Raw genomic sequence first — 19,108 nt, 5'->3', positions numbered from 1 at the left:
GAGGGAAATCCAGGGGAGGGGGAAAGAGAGAAGGAGCCTTGGTGGAGGGTTTGGAGCTAGAGCAGTCACACCTCCCCTGGGGTCCCCGAACTCTGGGATGGAGGTGCACCCAGCCCAGCCAACATCTCCCAGAGGTACCACAGCCCCCAGCAGCAAGTGGGTCATTGCACTCTGCCCTTGGCACCTGGAGGCCCCTCAGCAGCCCCTACCTCCCTCTGCAGGCACTGGAGAGTGACAAGACCAGGATGCATCTCAAGGCCCGAGTCCCCCACACTCCCTCAGGCCCCTGGCACCAGTGCACCCTCCCAGGAACCGCCGAGGCTGAGTGAGGCAAGCCCAGCCTTCTCCTCGTGGTCCAGGCTTCAGGTCTGCCAAGAGAGAGGCAGCCACCGCCTGCCCCGCAACAGTGACCAGGCTCCCTTCCTGGGAGGCCCTGCTTTAGATGCTAACCAAAAGTTAGCTGAGCACCTGCTGTCCCAGCAGGCTCAACCAGAGGACCCAAAAAGGGTCCTGAAGGTGAGGGCTCCCAGCGACAGTATCTGAGCTGTAACTCCATGTGGATACTGACTCCATGTTCCCCAGTCCACAGAGGAGCATCTTCACTGCCTTTCCCACGACCAGAGGGAGGCTGGCCAGGTGTAGTAGGGGCCACAGACAACCAAAAAGGAGGCAAGAGCGTGGGCTAGCACCACACACACACACACAGGTGTGCACATACAGACCATGGAATGGCACATACAGACAAGAGGCAGGAAAAGAATTTAAAATGTGCCTCTATTTCATCTCTGAATTTCTTTCACACAAGAGAGTAACTCTATCCAAGTTATTTACTAAGAGTCAAAACCAGGTTTTGAACACAGGCAGCCTGGCTCTGGAGTACGTGCCCTTCACATGTTCTGTGATGCCCCCGCCTTTGGTTCTTTTTAGGGTATACGGTGGTTCCCAGGCAAGAGGTCAAATCAGAGCTGCAGCTGCCAGCCTACACCACAGCCACAGCAATGCAGGATCTAAGACGTGTCTGCGACCCTACACCACAGTGGAAATGCTGAATCTTTAACCTGCTGAGTGAGGGGATCAAACCTGTATCCTCATGGATCCTAGTGAGGTTCATTTCTGCTGAGCCACAATGGGAAGTCCTGCTCGGTAATGCCTTTATTCTCAATGTTATATGACACTTCTTGTAATTAGTATTTTCCCAATTTATCTTCTTCCAACTTTTATTTTAAATCTTCCTGTATCTTTTCCCCTCAAATCAATCTAACACTGTCTTTGATCTAGAATTAAGTCCCATTATATTTATAATTAACACTATGGTTAAATTTGCTTTTTCTCTACTACTGCCACCCTCAGGTTATCCCTGGCATGCAGGAGTTCCCAGACCAGATTGAACCCATGCTACAGCAGTGACAACATCCAATACTTAATCCACTGTACCAGGATTATCTTTTTTAATTCCACATGTCAGCCACTTCTGGTCTGGAAATAATGAACCCTATTTCTATTCTATTCTAGTCTAACCTTTAAATCTTAATATGTATACTTATGCTAACAGCCTAAAGCTAATCACCATCTCTCACATTCCTCATAGGAACTTAATGGTTCTAATCTCCAATTACCTCCTTCCAACTTACATTTAATTAATTTAATATAACGTGTGTGTTTAGTATTTAATTGGCTGTTGTTCTTCTTACCTGCCTCCCAGAGCAGATATCTGATACAATCAGCATTTTCTTGTCTGTCCATACATTCACCAACCTATCTGCTCACCATCCGTTCTGCATCTCTGCTCTTTCTCTAGGACCACTGTTCTTCCCAAAGAACACCTTCCTTCAGTAAAGATCTTTCGGTAGAGTTGCCTTTGTTAGCCTTTCTGAAAATGTTATTTTGTTCTTTTTCGTAACTTGACAGTTTAGAACATAAACTTTTAGGCTGAGTTATTTTCTTTCAGCGAAAATATCATCTGGCTTCCATCATTAGTGCTGAAACATCTATTAGTTTAACTTCGTAGATACTCTGTCTTTTCCCTCTGGCTGATTTCTCACATCTATTTCTTTTCCTTTTCTTTTTTTTTTTTTTTTTTTTGTCTTTTTGCCATTTCTTGGGCCACTTCCTCAGCATATGGAGGTCCCCAGGTTAGGGGTCGAATCAGAGCAGTAGCCACCGGCCTATGCCAGAGCCACAGCAACGCGGGATCCGAGCCACATCTACGACCTACACCACGGCTCACGGCAATGCCGGATCCTTAACCCACTGAGCAAGGCCAGGGATCGAACCCGCAACCTCATGGTTCTCAGTCGGATTCATTAACCACTGAGCCACGACAGGAACTCCTCACATCTATTTCTTAAAGTGTCACTGATGAGCTATGTGTCTACGGTGAAATTTATTTACACTGCTTAGAAGAGTATGCTTTAAATCTGATGATTCATGTCTTTCATCAATTCTGAAAAATTTGTGGCTTTTATCAACCGGAATATTGCATCTCTCCTGTTCTTTAATTCTAAAATTCCTCTTACAAATATCAGACCATCCCCAATCTCAACTCTGCTTTCATATTTTTCAATTCTGTGTCTAAGCAGCATTACAGATAATTCCATAGGTTTAACTTCAACTCATTAATTCTCTTTTTAGCTCGGTCTAATTTGCAGTTTAGTTCTACTTAATTTATAAATGCAATTACTCTACTTCTTCATTTCTAGAAATTCTATTAAAGAAAAAATCTTCTTGGTCAATTTTGATAACTTTGATCTTTGTCATACTTTTAAATCCCTATCTAGTAATTCCATAATTTAACTTCTTGAATATTTATTTCTGCCACTTGTTACTTCTGATGATTTTTCACTCGTGGTCTCTTGTTTCCCTGTGTGTTTTGGAATTTTGGATTCTGTTTTTGGATTCAGAGCTTATGTTCAGTGGGGGCCTTTTCTGTGGGAATAAAAAGTGAGGCCAAGATTTTGAGGGGCAAGCTTCCAGAGATAATTTATATTTTTGCTTCTGCCAAATCTTCTAGGACATTACCAATCTGGAGTCATTTTAATTTCTCAACTTCCAGTTTCCCAGGAAACACAGATGGTACCAACCTCAACTCCAAGCTCATGGAAGCACATATCTATAGCTACAAATGCTCAAGAGAAACTACCCACCCCCCATCAACATAGGCAAAAGAAAAAAAAAAAAATTCATTATCTATCCCCTTATCAGCAAAAGGTTTCCCCTAGTCCATACTTTCAATGAATGTACAACCCTGTGCAGGTCTTATCATGTGAGCCTCAGTCTCAATTCCGCATCTTATCTCCTATGCCTCACACACTGCTACTAAACCCACATCTCTAAATTATGGAGAGGCAAAGTCCCCTGGGAATAAGCAGCTTTAGCCAGTGAAGGGGTAGAGCTCTAGATTCCAGCCCAAGCTTGCTTCTCCCTTACTTTTTTACACATGCAATTATGCATATGCATTTTAAAAGGATATCTGTTATACTTTATCCAACATTTCCATTATCTTGTATAAGGAGGTTTTTCAGCTATTTTGATGACTATTACTGCCAGAAATGGGAGTTCAGGAGCAATTTCCAAGGGTGACAAGAGGAACTCTATCTGCCTCCAGAAGTTGGGCCTAGGAACAAAGAATCAAGCTAGGTCACCTCAAGTCACTTCCAACCTCAACTCTATAAACAAGTCCCTGGCACCATTCTCCCATAGAACAAGGTATGCGTCCAAGGCCACTCACTGAAACACTTGCCTTTCTCCAGGGCCCATTTTTCCTGAAGAACACTGATGAGAGAGCTTCCAGGTAAAGGTCAAGGAGAGACAGATATTACTTTTGCCCCCTTCTGTAATTCCACTAAAACCACAGCAAAGAAGATTTTTAAGGCATAAACCCACAGGACAAAAAGAACAGGAAAAGGAGTTTTTGCTGTGGTACAACAGGATCAGCAGCATCTAGGGAGCCCTGGGGTGCAGGTTCAATCCCCATTCTGGCACAGTGGGTTAAGGAACTGGCACTGCCACAGCTGCAGCTTAAGTCACAACTGCAGCTTGGATCTGAACCCTGGCCAGAGAATTCCATATGCCTTGAAGCAGCCAAAAGGGAAAAAAAAAAAAAAAAGGAAGAAGAACAGAACAGGAAAGAACCACAGAGGAATTCCTATGTGGCTCAGCAGGTTAAATACCCACTGTCACAGCATTGGCTCAGGTTATTGCTGTGGCTCAGGTTTGATCCCTGGCCTGGGAACTTCTGCATGCCATGAGTGTGGCCAGAAATTTTAAATTTTTAAAACTTAAAAAATAACTTTTAAAAAAAATTTAGAAATGAAAGAACCACAGAAATGAAGTTCTAAAGTTGGAAAGCAAATACACAAGTAGTCAATGACTACAGACTTCTAAATTGTGGAGAAAGCTGAGAAGCAACATGATTTCTACCGCAGAACCTTCCCAAACTCAGGAATTTGTGGCACCAGATGTATCTGGAAATGGGGCAGAGATAAGTCCAAAGATAGATGGGTTGGTAAGGGACAGTCAGAACCTCAGATCTCACTATCACTTCCCATGGCTGGGGGCTACCCATCCCTAGCCTTGCAGACAGCTGGGGTTTTTTGCTTTTTAGAGCTGCACCCATGGCAAATGGAAGTTCCCAGGCTAGGAATCAAAGCTACAGCAGCTAGCCTACCCTACAGCCACAGCAACACTAGATCTGAGCTATGTCTTCGACCTACACCACAGCTCACAGCAACGCCAGATCCTTAACCCACTGAGCAAGGCCAGATATCAAAACTGCATCCTCGCGGATACTAGTCAAATTCATTTCCACTGAGCCACGACAGGAACTCCACAGCCGGTAATTTTCCAAAGATAAAATAGCCTCAGGAAAGTCCCTTCTGTTCTGGCGCAGTGGGTTAAGGATCCCACCTTGTCACTGCAGCAGAGCTGCTGTTGTGGCAAGGGTTCAGTCCTTGACCCAGGAAATTTCACATGCATAGGTATCCCCCCCCCACACACACACACACAAATAGAGAGCCTCAGAAGAGGGAGGAGTAGGCAAATTTCAGGGTACAGGTACCATACTGAAATAAGAAAAACACATAATATACTAAATACAGATACCCCCAGCTCTCTTCTCTCTGTGGTTGCCAGGATGCTGGCAGTCAGGCCTAGACCCCACCCCACTCCTAAACAGAAAACTGAAGATACTTTTCAGGAGAATCTGACTAGATTCAAAAACAACCTATTCCAATCATCCTACAGTGGGCAGAGATTTCAATCAGTATTCAGATCCATCCTTCAATACAAGAGGCCTAGGGAAGCTATGTACCTAAAAGACAAAGATAAAAAAAGACAGGAGAAAAAACAAAACACAATAAAACTTGGAGGAGACAAAGATTATGCAGGAAGAAGATGACTTTGAAAACTGTATCAGTATCCTCAGAGATCAAAGGCAATGCACTCATGAAAAACAGACAGGATGGCATTGCTAAAAGATCAGCTAACAGGAGTTCCCTCTGTGGCACAGCGGAAAGAATCCGACTAAGAACCATGAGGTTGTGGGTTCGATCCCTGGCCTCACTCAGTGGGTTAAGGATCCGGCATTGCCGTAAGCTGAAGTGTAGGTCGCAGACGTGGCTCGGATCTGATGTTGCTGTGGCTGTGGCGTAGGCTGGCAGCTGTGGCTCCGATTCAACCCCTAGCCTGGGAACCTCCATGTGCCTCGAGTGTGGCCCTAAAAAGAAAGAAAGAAAGGAAGGAAGGAAGGAAGGAAGGAAGGAAGGAAGGAAGGAAGGAGGAAGGAAGGAAGAGAAGAAAGGAAGAAAGGAAGAAAAAGAAACGGAGGAAGGAAGGAAGGAAGGAAGGAAGAAAGAAAGAAAGAAAGGAAGAAAGAAAGAAAGGAAGAAGAAAGAAAAAGGATCAGCTAACAAAAGCCCTTGAGAATTAAAAATACACATATATGATATAAAATGAAAATCAACAGAAGGATTAGAAGACAACATTAAAGAAACCTCACAAAAAAAAAAGATAAAGCAAACAGACAAAGATACAGAAAAATAGGGGAAAAAAGAGAAAAGATACAGAATTTGCAGGCCCCGTCCAGGAAATCCAACACCTAAATAATGGAAATTCCAGAAAGAGAAAACAAAAGGGAAGAAATCAAAGACCAGGACAGCAGAAGATAACAGGCCCCTCACCAAAGCACATCAAACTGTGAAATTTCACAACTGTGGGCATAAGAAAAGATCCTACAATAAATACCTAGCAAGAGTGAAGCATCACCTATCCTATAATGGATTAGAAATGAGAATGGCTTCAAAATTCTAGCAGCTAGTACTTGGAAGCTTAACTATAAAAGGTCAGTGCTTGATGATCTGAAAGGAAAAAGATTTCCTGCTTATAAGCCCATACCCATTTAACTATTAATGAAAAATAAAAGCAGAAGAGAGAAAAAGCAAGATCACAAAAATATACCTATTCTCCCATTCTCAAAAGATACTAGAAGATATGCACCACCAAGATGAGAGCGTAAACAGAAAAAGGATACAAAAATGAAGGATACAAAAACCCAAGGACCTAACACAGGAGGTAAGTGATGGGTATCAAGATGATGTGCAAAGGAGATACAGGATGACAGCCAGTCCAGGATGGGAGCCAAAGCTAGCAGTAAACTCTACTCCAACCTCAGGCTGACCCTTATACAGGCACTCTCAAAGCAACCAAGTAAGCTTAAAGGAATTAAAGTGCTATTTCATTTCAGCAGCTACCCACTACAGAATAAACAGTTTATAGGTTCAGCCAGTGTAACTATCTGCTAATACAAAAGCAAACAAAAGTAACATTCAGATATAATTCAAGATTATATGGAAAATAGGAAAAAGTGTCTCATATTTGAGAAAATACAATCAACGGAGACTGACTCTAAGATAATCAGATGTTCTAATTAGCAAAAAATTTTAAATTAACTATCAAAAGTATGCTCAGAGTTCCTGTAGTGGTGCAGCGGAAACAAATAGACTAGGGATCATGAGGTTGCAGGTTCCATCCCTGGCCTCGCTCAGTGGGTTAAGGATCTGGCGTTGCCATGAGCTGTGGTGTAGATCGAAGACACAGCTTGGATCCTGCGTGGCTGTGGCTGTGGCTGGCAGCTGTAGCTCCAATTGGACCCCTAGCCTGGGAACCTCCATGTGCTGTGGGTGCAGCCCTTAAAAAAAAAAAAAAAAAAAAGGATGCTCAAGACGGAATTCCTGTTCTGGCTCAGCAGTAATAAACCAACTAGTATCCATGATGATGCAGGTTCAATTCTTGGCCTTGCTCAGTGGGTTAAGGATCTGGCATTGCTGTGGCTGTGGCATAGGTGGCAGCTGTAGCTCCAATTCGACCCCTAGCCTGGGAACCTCTATATGCCACGCATGAGACCCCAAAAGACAAAAAAAAAAAAAAAAAGTATGCTCAAGGCAGTAGAGGAAAATATGCTTAAATGAATGCATTAATGTGATATCTCCGCAGAGAAATAACACCTATTTCCAAAGAACAAAATGGAAATTCTAAAATTAAAAATCTGAAATGAAAAATTCACAGAGTTCCTGCCCACTGTAGCGAAATGGGTTAAAGGAACCAGCACTGCTCCAGCTGCTGCACAGGTCACAGCTCAACTTGGATTTGATCTGTGGCCAGGGAACTTCTTTATGCTGTGGGTGTGGCCAAGAAAGAAAAAAAGAAATTCACAAAGACAGGCTGAAAGTAAATGGATGGAAATAAACATACCATACCAACATAAGCTAGAGTGGCTATAAAATAAAAGTTTACAACGCTCAGATACCAAAATGGGTAACTTACTCCCCTGTAACTTATTCCCAATATTGAAACAACCTCATACCTGCAAAAGATCACTTCAAAAAGAATTGAGGAGTTCCCGTCGTGGCGCAGTGGTTAACGAATCCGACTAGGAACCATGAGGTTGCGGGTTCGGTCCCTGCCCTTGCTCAGTGGGTTAACGATCCGGCGTTGCTGTGAGCTGTGGTGTAGGTTGCAGATGCGGCTCGGATCCCGCGTTGCTGTGGCTCTGGCGTAGGCCGGTGGCTACAGCTCCAATTCGACCCCTGGCCTGGGAACCTCCATATGCCGCGGGAGCGGCCCAAGAAATAGCAACAACAACAACAACAACAACAAAAGATAAAAAAAAAAAAGAAAAAGAATTGAAATTCTTTGACTTTTACTGGGAAAATTGTCCATTTCCCAACTTGTGTATTATTTTCTTCTATCTTAATCATCCACATAGGCATGACTATATTTCTGGCCTTTTTCTTCTATTTCATTGCCAATTTAGCAATCTTGCATTAAAAGCTTATCATCTTAGTTACTGTAGCTTCACCAGGAATCCTGAAATCTGGTAGATTCACCTCATTCTTTTTTCTTAAAGACAGACTTGGCTCTTCTTGGTCCTTTGCAGTTCCAAATTGTTTTACTCTGAGGACTATCTAAAAATTCAATCAGAAGGTTAATTTTGCATCTACTAAGATAATCCTATAGTCGTCTGTTTGTTTGTTTTTTACTCTGTTAACACAGCAGATTCGTTTTTCGACTGTTTCACCAAGTATGCATTTCTAGGATAAAAATCTTTGGTTGTGAAGTACAGTCATTTTTACATATTGTTGGATTCTCTCTGTGAATGTTCAAAGGAATTTTGCATTTTATGTTCATTAAGGAAATTAGTTCTAGGTAGCTCTCCTCCTCTGTTCCCATTTTATCGCCTTCTCGAGAATTCTCTATTAATGTACTTGTTCTCTTGAAAGTTATCATATCATCTTTCCAACCTTTAGTAGTTACCTTGGAGATTACAGCATGCTTCGCTGACTCATCTAAATCTAACAAAAGGGAGTTCCTGTTGTGGCCCAGCGGGTTAAGAATCCAGCACTGCCAGAGCTATGGCCTAAGTTGCAGCTGCAGCCTGGATTCACAATCCCTGGCCCAGGATATTTTCATATGCCACAGGTGTGGTCATAAATAATAAATAAGTAAATCTAACATCAATTGGTAATTTCACCCTCTTTCTGGACAATGTAAGAACTTGTACAACAATTAATTCCACTCTCAGTCTACCCTCACATATAGCATTGTTGTCATGTTTTGTTTTTATGTTATATATTTCAAATTCAGTAACGAATCTCTCACAGAATAAAGGTCTGAATACTTAATATTTTCATTGTTCTTATGCTGCATCACTGACTATCTAGATTATTTCCTTCTTCCTGAAGAACACTGACTTTCCGTGACACCTTCATTCTGTCTTTTTTTTTTTTTTTGGCTGTGCCCATAGCAGGCAGAGGTGTATGGGCCAGAGAACAAACCCGTGCCACAGCAGTAACCAGAGCCACAGCAATGACAACACCAGATCCTCAACCCACTGAGCCATGAGGGAACTCTAACACCTTCATTCTCAAAGGGCAGTTTTTAATTAACATGGACGTTTAGGTTGACAATTATTTCTTTCAGCACTTAAAACTACCATTCTGCTGTCATCTGCCTCCCACTGTGTTTGAGAAGTTAGCTATCAATACAGTCACTGCTCTTTTGATAGTAATTCCTTTTTTCTCTGGTTATTTTGTAAGACTCTGTCTTTGGTTTTCAGAAACTTGGCTGTGATAGTAAGTGTGGGTTTTTTTTTTTTTTTCTTTTTATGGCTGCACCTGCAGCATACAGACGTTCCCAGGCTAGGGGGTCAAATCAGAGCTGCAGCTGCCGGCCTATGCCACAGCCACAGCAATGCCAGATCCAAGCCACATCTGCAACCTATGCCACAGCTTGCAGGAACAGCAGATCCTTAACCCAATGAGCAATGCCAGGGATTGAACTCACATCCTCACAGAGACACTGGGTCTCTAACCCACTGTGCCACAAAGGGAACACCCAGAGTTCTTATTTATTATCTTACTGAGGTTTACAGGGTTTATTGAATTTGTGGCTTAATGTCACTCATTCATTTTATCAATAGCTGACTTCTGCAATCTAGCATTTCTGGAGGGGAGGAAGTACTCACAGATGGCTGCAGAGGACCACCTGCTAGGCCATGTCACCTACTTTCTGCCCCCACTGCCCTTATGTGGATGGAGGGAAGGGGGCAGATGATAACAACACAGTGTAACAATGTATAACCATTTCTCAATATCTTTCTTCTTTTCTTCTTGTCTTTTTAGGGCCACACCTGCAGCATATAGAGGTTCCCAGTGGTATAGGCTGCAGCTGCCAGCCTACACCACAACCACAGCAACATGCGATCCGAGCCTCGTCTGTGACCTACACCACAGCTCACAGTAATGCTGGATCCTTCACTCATGGAGCAAGGCCAGGGATTGAACCTGCATCCTCATAGATACTAGTCAGGTTCGTGTCTGCTGAGCCATGATGGGAACTCCTCTCAGTATCTATTAAAATGTTCACTACACATTTCCTATGATCCACAACTCCCGCTTTTGTCATCTATCTTTAAGAAACAATTTTCATAAAACTGTAAACAATAAGAAGGTCCATCAAACGGAAATGAGTTAAAATGTAGTCTACATTCAAACTTTAAAATTTCACACTGGGAGTTCCCATTGTGGAACAGCAGAAACAAATCTGACTAGTATCCATGAGGATGTAGGTTCAATCCCCAGCTTCACTCAGTGGGTTAAGACTCTGGTGTTGCTGTGAGCTGTGGTGTAGGTCGAAGACGCAGCTCAGATCCCGAGTTGCTGTGGCTGTGATGTAGGCCGGCAGCTACAGTTCCAGTTCGCCCCCTTGTCTGAGAACTTCCATATGCCATGGGTACAATCCTAAAAAGCAAAAAATAAATAAATTAAATTAAAAAAATAAAATTTCACACTGTTATTAAAAAGACTGAGGTAGATCCATATATATTAATAAGACTGCCAAGGAGGTCCCACAGTAGCACAACAGGATCAGTGACGTCTCTGCAGCACCAGGATGCAGGTTCAAACACTGGCCCAGCACAGTGGGTTAAAGGATCCCGCATTGTAACAGCTGCGATATAGATCACAACTGCAGCTTGGATCTGATCCCTAGCCAAGAACTCCATATGCTACTGGATGACCAAAAAAAGAGAAAAAAATTGCCAAGAGATCTCTGAGTTTAAAAAGCCATAACGTACACCACCACCAATGCAATGCAAGTTACAAAATGTAAAAATGGACATAAGGCAGTTCATCCTGTAAGAGTCCATTCACTTAAAGCATAATGACAGGTAAAACTAAGATATGCTGTTAGAAGTGGGGATGGTGGTTATCCTTAGGGGTTTGGGGATAGAGACTGGAATGGAGCAAGAGAGGGCTTGGTGGGGGGAGGGGCTGGTAAATTTCTGATTCTGAATCTGGATGCTGATTATATCTGTTTATTCAGTTTGTGAAAATTCACTGAGCTGTCATTTATGATAATTACACTCTTCAATACGCATTTTATACTTCAGTTAAATGTCTGAAAAAAGGCAATACCATTTTAGGTTAAAAAAAATACCAACCCAGGAGTTCCCATCGTAGCTCAGTGGTTAACGAATCTGACTAAGAACCACGAGGTTGCGGGTTCGATCCCTGGCCTCGCTCAGTGGGTTAAGGATCTGGCGTTGCTGTGAACTGTGGTGTAGGCCTCAGACACGGCTTGGATCTGGCGTTGCTGTGGCTGTGGCATAGGCTAGTAGCTACAGCTCCGATTCGACCCTTAACCTGGGAACTTCCATATGCCGCAGGTGCGGCCCAAAAAAGACCCAAAACAAACCAACCAACCAAAAAAACCCTATTTCTCTAAGTACTTCTATAGATACACTGGTCAAATGTCTAGCAGGATATCCACCAACCTGAGAAGGCTCACTTCTGGAAGACTCAGACGGCAGACAGGTCTGGTAAAAGAGACCCTGGTTTTATCTGTAACATCTAAATTTCCGCAACTAAATCTAGGTATGTTATTTATAAAACTAAAAATTAACAAAATCTTAAATGGGAAAAGTTATGGCCAAAGTGCCTACTACTACCCCACCTATAGCCAGGTATACCAGGGTATAACTAGGAGATCCCTGGATAAGGGAAGGTCTGGGAGGGGGTTTTCAGGGAAGGAGAGACAGGTCTGCATTGCCCTGGCTCTTCTCCCCAGAAGAGCCCTACAGGACCCACCCTCAGGTGGGGCGTTCACAGGAGGGGCCAGCCTGGTAGGAAACAAAACCAGAATTCGCCTCTAACTTTTCTGCCCCTGTTTTCCAAGCCCCAGAGCCTGATCTCCTCTGCCACCAAGACACAAAGCTCTACTTACGAGGCCGGGGTCACACAGCTCAACTCAAGTCAACAGTTCCCAGGGAGACCCTTGTCTGCCTGGCTTGTGAGCATCTGAAGGGACTGTCAAAACTCAGGTATGAAAGATGAAGTTCCCGTCATGGCTCAGCAGAAACCAATGTGACTAGCAGCCACGAGACCAAAGGTTTGATCCCTGCCCTTGCTCAGCGGGTTAAGGATCCGGCGTTTCCGTGAGCTGTGGTGCAGGTCGCAGACGTGGCTCAGATCTGGGGTTGCTGTGGCTGTGGTGTAGGCCAGCAGCTACAGCTCCAGTTAGACCCCTAGCCTGGGAACCTCCACATGCTGAGGGTGCGGCCCTAAAAAGACAAATAAATAAATAAACAAACTCGGGTAAAAAAAAATTCCCAAACAGTACCTAAAGTAAGGGTTTCTTAACCCATGGCTACCAGTCCAGAGATCTGAGATCTCATGCATCCTTTCTGAATCAGTGAGGAGAAAGGGGAACACAGGGTTGTCAATGACACCGCATTAAAAGCATTGTCCTCATACCTGAAAACACCGTGCACCACTACACAAGCCAGAAGGAAAAAACATCCTGGCATCAACACTCAAGAGCAGCAGCTTCCAAATCAGCCTCCTGTTTTGATTGGTTCGGGTCTAGGAGGCAAGCAGGGGCACCTCCCTCTCTCCTCAGATGGACAGACAACAGCTGGTCTGGTCACATCTTCTGAAATGTCTGGCCACAAGCCCCAGGAAACAGCCTCTTCCATCCTCCAGCCAAGGGCTTGGGTTTCCAAGCAGTCTTCTTTTCCTTCCCCAGAACTAATTTTAGCCTCCTTGGTTGTCAGAGTAGAACTGAAATAGTCGGCAGAGGAACATTTGCAAACAAGAACATGCGCTCACCTCACAAAACACCTTAGCGCCAGCCCAGAAACCAGTCAGAGAGGAGAAGTCCCTCTGAGTAGCAGACCAGGCTTCTAGTGAAGGGTCCCCTGGCAGGGGTCACATCTGCCCAGTGGGGCAAGCTTCCTTTCCAACACCTGCTTCCAGCAATCACATGGCCATAAATGAAAACACCTAGCTAGGGCTGCCAGTCCCTGAGTCTGAAAAAGGCACATGTATGTGTACGGTAAGACTGAATAGCCAAGGCAAAGCGTGGGGCTATCCAAAGCAGGAAGCCAGGACTGATCCTGGGCCAGAAGAGGCACTGGTGACCACCAAACAATCTCAGCCTGCCTTATCAGTCTCTTTCCAGTACCTACCATTGTCGCAGACAGAAACACTACTGAGAACTTAAAAAACAGACTCAGAAGAGAGCAGCAGCGTCTTCCCTCCCCCATCCCTATCCCCCCACCACCACCGCCCAACACCCTAGGCATCCAGGAGCAGCACCCCAGGACCTCAAGAGCCAGGCACCTCTTGTGCTAGGATAGCAGGCCTGTGAGTCTGATGGAGACAAACAAAAAAGGAAGCCCCAATAAGGGGGTGGGTGTCCATTCTGGAACAAACAACAGGAGATAAAGTAGGAAGGAAGAGAAAAAAAGAATTCTGAGATTCTTTTGTTGCCACAGGTGGCAACAGAGCCACCTGTGGAAAGACCCCAAAAGAGATGAGAAGCAGAAAGTCTCAACCCTAGCAAAAAACAAAAACAAAGACAAAAACAAACAAAAAACCTTTTAGACAAGCACTCCACACCCCAACGACAAGGAGAACTTGGAAACTGAAGAGTGCTTCCTCCCACCCTAAGAAGCGTCTGTAATCCATTCCAAGTGTAGCAAGCTATGTCTTGTTGAGTTCAGATCAGACAGGAGACCCCCAGAAAGCTCCCCAGCGAACCGCGAGTAGATCAGGGGAAGATCTACCTGGAGAAGGATCACCAGGTTGCCAGCCTGCCAAACCCAACCAGCAGGCGCCAGTAAACACCACCCTCCAGTCGGGGCGCCATCCGGGTCGCAACCACGAGTCCCTACCTTTGGGGAGAGGCGGCGCCCCCGGCCCGACGTCCGCGGGCTCGGAGCTCCAGGCCCAGGGCGGCGGCGGCTCCCCAGGGGAAGGCATGCCTGGCGCTCTGCTAGGCCAGCAGCCGGCGTCAGCTCCTGTGGCTGCCAGGTGCACACACAGGGGCGCCGGGCGGCGCTGAGGCCCAGGCCCCGGCTCTTCTTGACATTCTGCGCGGCGGGCCGGCGAGGCACGATGTGAACCTGGGCGCCTTGGCTGCGGCTACGGCGGTGGGCGGGGGCGGCAGGCAGGCTGCCCGGCTACCCATAACCGCTGCCTCCCTGAAACCCGAACCACTTCTGGGAAAACTCAAGGACGCCAGGTTTCTCCTCGGTGGCTGGCAAGGCTCTCGAGCCACTATTTCGAATCAAACGGACGCTGGGCAGCTTTAAGAGAAGCAAGAACTCTCCTAGGCTTCGGAGAGAATCCATCCTCCCATCCTGATTTCCATGAGGGGAAGAGGACAGGCATTAGCCACTAACCTCACCTCCCATAACTGTGTGTCCCTTGAAAAACATGAGAACATTCTACATCAGAGATTCTCAACCTCAGGTGATTTGCAGAACCACCCCCCCCCTTCTCCCAGGGAATTTGTGGTTGTCCTGATCTGAAGTACTACTAGTGGAGTTCCCCTCATGGCTCAGCCATTAACTAATCCATGAGGACACAGGCTCAATCCCTGGCCTTGCTCAGTGGATCCAGTGTTGCCGTGAGTTGTGTGGCTGTGGCCAGCAGCTACAGCTCCGATTTGACCTCTAGCCTGGGAACCTCCACGTGCCAAGGGTGCAGCCCTAAAAAGCAAAAAAAAAAAAAAAAAAAAAAGTTGGTACTAACATTGTGCGGGTAGAGGTGAAGTATGCTGCTAAACACCTTACAGTACCCAGGGCAGCCCCCTCTCCCACCCCCCTCCCGGCGACAATCATCGGAGCCAAACTGTCAAGTGTCAAGGTTGAGAAACCCTGTTGCAGAATGAGGTCTACCCAGCCAGGACCCTACCTGAGGGCTGTCTCAGTGTCCTTCTCAAAAGTATTACCCAGATTAGCCCCTTCCTCCCCTAGGCCCCAGATCTCAGTCCCTGGTAACAGGCCAGTGTCTGCCAATGGATCTAAACTCTGGCCTGTTGTCCCTTGGTTCTCACCTGCACTACTCTGAGCTCCCAGGTAGGGTGCTGAATACACAGGCCCCAGCGGGTGAGGTGGGGGGGCTTCCTGGTTGGGGGTCAGGGGAAGGCCACGGCTGGCATGTGAACACTGGGGGCAGGGTCACATAGGGCAAAAGTAAAGAAGCCATACTCAGTGGCTAGAAAGGTAGGGGGAGACAGCAGTATGGAAACTACCCTAGTGCACCCTGTAAGGACAGCAAGTTGCCCCTCAGGACTGATACAATGGGAATGTGCAGGGCAGCCAGGACTTCATGGAGTCCAATCCAGGGAGCCACAATTTCTAGGTATCAGTACAAACAGCAAGTGTGCATGTGCAATGCATCTGAGTACTCTCACATTTTCCAGGGGAAGGGTCCACAGCTTTCACCAAATTCTCAGAAGGGCCCATGGTGTAGGCTGGGAGCTCTTCACTGGGCTCCCTGCAAAGGAAGTTCCTTAGGTGAAGTGCCAGGGGAAATGCAGGTGCTATTTGGAGAATCATGGTGCCCAGAAAGTTCCTGCAAGGCACAGCACCACAGCAGCCCACCCAAGCTGTGGGAGGCCATGGGGTTCTGTGTCTTAAGTCTTCACTCTGGAGGAGAGCCTGGGAGGCTGGGTGAGTTTCTCACATCATCTATTTTGGAATAGAGTCTTTAAGAGCTAAGGAGGGTGCCCACTCCTCCCAAAGGACAGCCAAGCTGGACAGAGCCTAGAGTGCTTAGCAGGCACAAGGACAGGTAGCAGAGGACATCGTTCCCCAGGGAAGGGTACCAACAGGCCTTGACTCTGTGCATGTCCTTGATAGTTACCACTACACTGGGCCTGAGAATCACTTCGCTCATTCCACACACACTTTTTTAAAGCCATACCCAAGGCATATGTAAATTCCCAAACCAGGGATCAAATTTGAGCCACAACCGTGACCTATAGCCCACTCTGCCACAGTGGGAGCACTTCCACACGCACTTTTCCCCTGAGGACACAGACAACATCTTTGGGTCAGAGAATAGCCTGCCTATGAAGACACCTTGGAGCAGTCAAGGCCAGCACTTCCCAGAGGCACAGACAAAAACCAGGTCCTCTTTCCCAGCCAGTAGCTCCTGACATCCCACTCAGAATATTCTCCAACCACCTCCTAGTTTGCCCTGATTTAAATCCCAAGTAGAGAGAGAGATGTCAGGAGTTCCTGAGGGAGACACAGATGTGTGTCAGGGATGTCCACTGCAAGAAAAAAGCCAAATGACTTGTATCCCAAGGAACAGTGGGCCAGACACAGGATGCAGAAGACTTTCAAAAGTAAGTGAACGTTGATCTCGTTTAACTACTACTGTGCACCAAAGGAGCATAAATTCTGCCCTTTTTTCTAGGTCAGCATCATCCATTTTGGTAGCACTAGCCAAATGAGACTGAGCATTTGAAATGTCCAAAATCTGATGAAATGTTCTATATGTATAAAATACACAGACTTGGATGACAGTACAGATAAAGAATGTAAAATGTCTGTTTTAATACTGATTATATGCTGAAAAGGATTATTTTGTAGACTTTAGGTTAAATAAAATATACTGTTGATTTGACCTTGTCATGAACTGAATGTTTGTGTCCCCTCAAAATTCACCTGTTGAAGTGCTAATGCCTAGTATGATGGTATTGGAAGATGGGGCCTTTGCAAAGGCTTAGACTGCTTCATGAAGATGAAAGAGGAGGAAAAAACAAAAACAAAAAGCAATCCTTGGGAGTCCCCATCGTGGCTCAGCGATTACGAACCCGACTAGTATCCATGAGGACATGGGTTCCATCCCTGGCCTTGCTCAGTGGGTTGAAGATCCAGTGTTGCCGTGAGCTGCGGTGTAGGTCGCAGAGGCGGCTCGGGTCTAGCATTGCTGTGGCTGTGGCATAGGCCAAGGGCTACAGCTCTGATTGAACACCTAGCCTGGGAACCTCCATATGCCGTGGGTGCAGCCCTAAAAAGACCAAAAGACAAAAAAAAAAAAACCCTCACCCCTACCCCAAGCCCCAAGTAAGACCATGTGAGGAAGCCGTGAGAAGGCAGCCATCTGCAAGCTAGGAAGAAGGCCCTCACCAAAACACAACCATGCTGTACACTGATCTCAGACTTCCAGCCTCCAGATTGCGAGAAGATAAATCGTTAAGTCACACAGTCTATGGTATCTCGTTATTGCAACCCAAGGAAACTAAAACACATTTGCTTCTTTTTCCTTTTATTAACATACCTACCAGCAAATTTTAAAGTCATATGTGTGGTTCACACTACGTTTCTGTTGGACAGTGCGGTTCTAGATCTTCCCCCTACAAGGCCACAGTGTGCCACAGGTGGTGGTGGGACTTCTAAACTGCAAGCCAGGAGCTTGAAGGAAGGGCATCCACGAAATCATAGGAACAGGAGGGCCAGCTCTGCCTCCACTCTGGCCTCCTGAGGTTCTTCCTATAGTTCCTCCCAAGTCAGGACAGTGGCCACCAGACAACTGGCTGTTGTGACTACAAGTAACACCCAATGATCCCCACCTTCCTCCAAGGCAGGAACACAGGTCTGTGGATGCCAATTTAACTCCAGCTGCCCCACCTTGCAGGGTGCACTGCTCAGCACTCTGCAAGCCAGGGAAGAGGAGGGAAATACAGTGCTTCTAGGGGCCCAATCCCTCTCTGCCTCACCCATTGAGGGTCTAGAGAGGGTTCCAGGTCTGAGGCTGTCCTGTCCTGGAAGGAAGTTCCTTCTGCAGACCTGAGAATGGAAGAGCCAGGGATCCAGAGATAGACAAGTAACCTGCTGCTTGTCCATTAAGTCAGCTGGCTGCAGCCCTCCTCTCCAGAGGCCAATGCATTTCTTTCACTTCAGAGTTCTCATTCGTGGGGAAAAGCAGCACTTAAAGGCAGAGAAAGGAACAGGTTCAACACCACCAAAACTTTGCTTCTACGACACAGGTAATGGCTCCAAAAGAGTCATGACACCCCCTCCATACAGCACCAGGCACCAAAAAGGGGTCTCTGTTCTCTGGTCCCTGCACTCAGGCCACGCAGCTTTAAGCCCTGCCTGGAGCTCATTTGCTTTGGTGTAGACAGCTAAGCTGTGCTACACTACACAGGAGGCGGGTAGAGTGGGAGTGGGAGTGGGGATGAGGAGGAGATCCCGGATTCCCACCCCCGCAGCAGCCTGGGGATCCCAGCCCCGCCCCTGCCTGCCCGGGCCCCGCCCTTCGCGGGTTTCCCAGACTCCGCGCTGCTGCCACCTCGGGCGGCGGCGGGGGACCCGAGCTGCATGTGTAATGGGGGCTGGGAACAAAGACGCGGAGGACCAGGCTCCCGGGCTGCCGCGCACCAGCTTCCTCGACCGCCCCAGGCTTCTCCCTGGAGATTTAATGCGTGGCTCCCCACGGCTGCCCGGGCCTTTCTGAACCCGAATGCCAAGCCCGTAGCCGCACGTACTGCGTCCCAGAAGCGCTAAAAGAGGAAAATCAGTGCTTAGGCCTGGGGGAAGAGGTCTCCCCGCGGAAAAACGCGCATATACACTCGAACCCAAATATGCTCAACCACGCGCACGCAAGCCGAACGCTAGTCCCGAGGGTCACCCGCCCCCGCCACGTGCTTCCCGGAGGCCAGACAGAACAGAGACCTGTTGGTTTTTCCTCCCGTCTCCCCTCCCCTCCTAGGCGCCCAAAACAAAGCAGTCCCGCGGGGTGGCCGGCATCTCGCG

General features: G+C 46.6%; 1 protein-coding gene across 1 annotated transcript in view; it reads right to left on the bottom strand.

The window, feature by feature from the left end:
- ACVR2B (activin A receptor type 2B) overlaps positions 1 to 19,108 on the bottom strand; it is a 28,933-nt gene that overhangs the window by 8,871 nt on the left and 954 nt on the right. The gene's annotated exons all lie outside the window — the stretch shown is intronic.

Source organism: Phacochoerus africanus, chromosome 1, assembly GCF_016906955.1.
Source record: "Phacochoerus africanus isolate WHEZ1 chromosome 1, ROS_Pafr_v1, whole genome shotgun sequence".
NCBI lineage: Eukaryota > Metazoa > Chordata > Mammalia > Artiodactyla > Suidae > Phacochoerus > Phacochoerus africanus.
The sequence above is the reverse complement of the archived record's forward strand: the minus strand, read 5'-3'. Positions and strand labels throughout refer to the sequence as shown.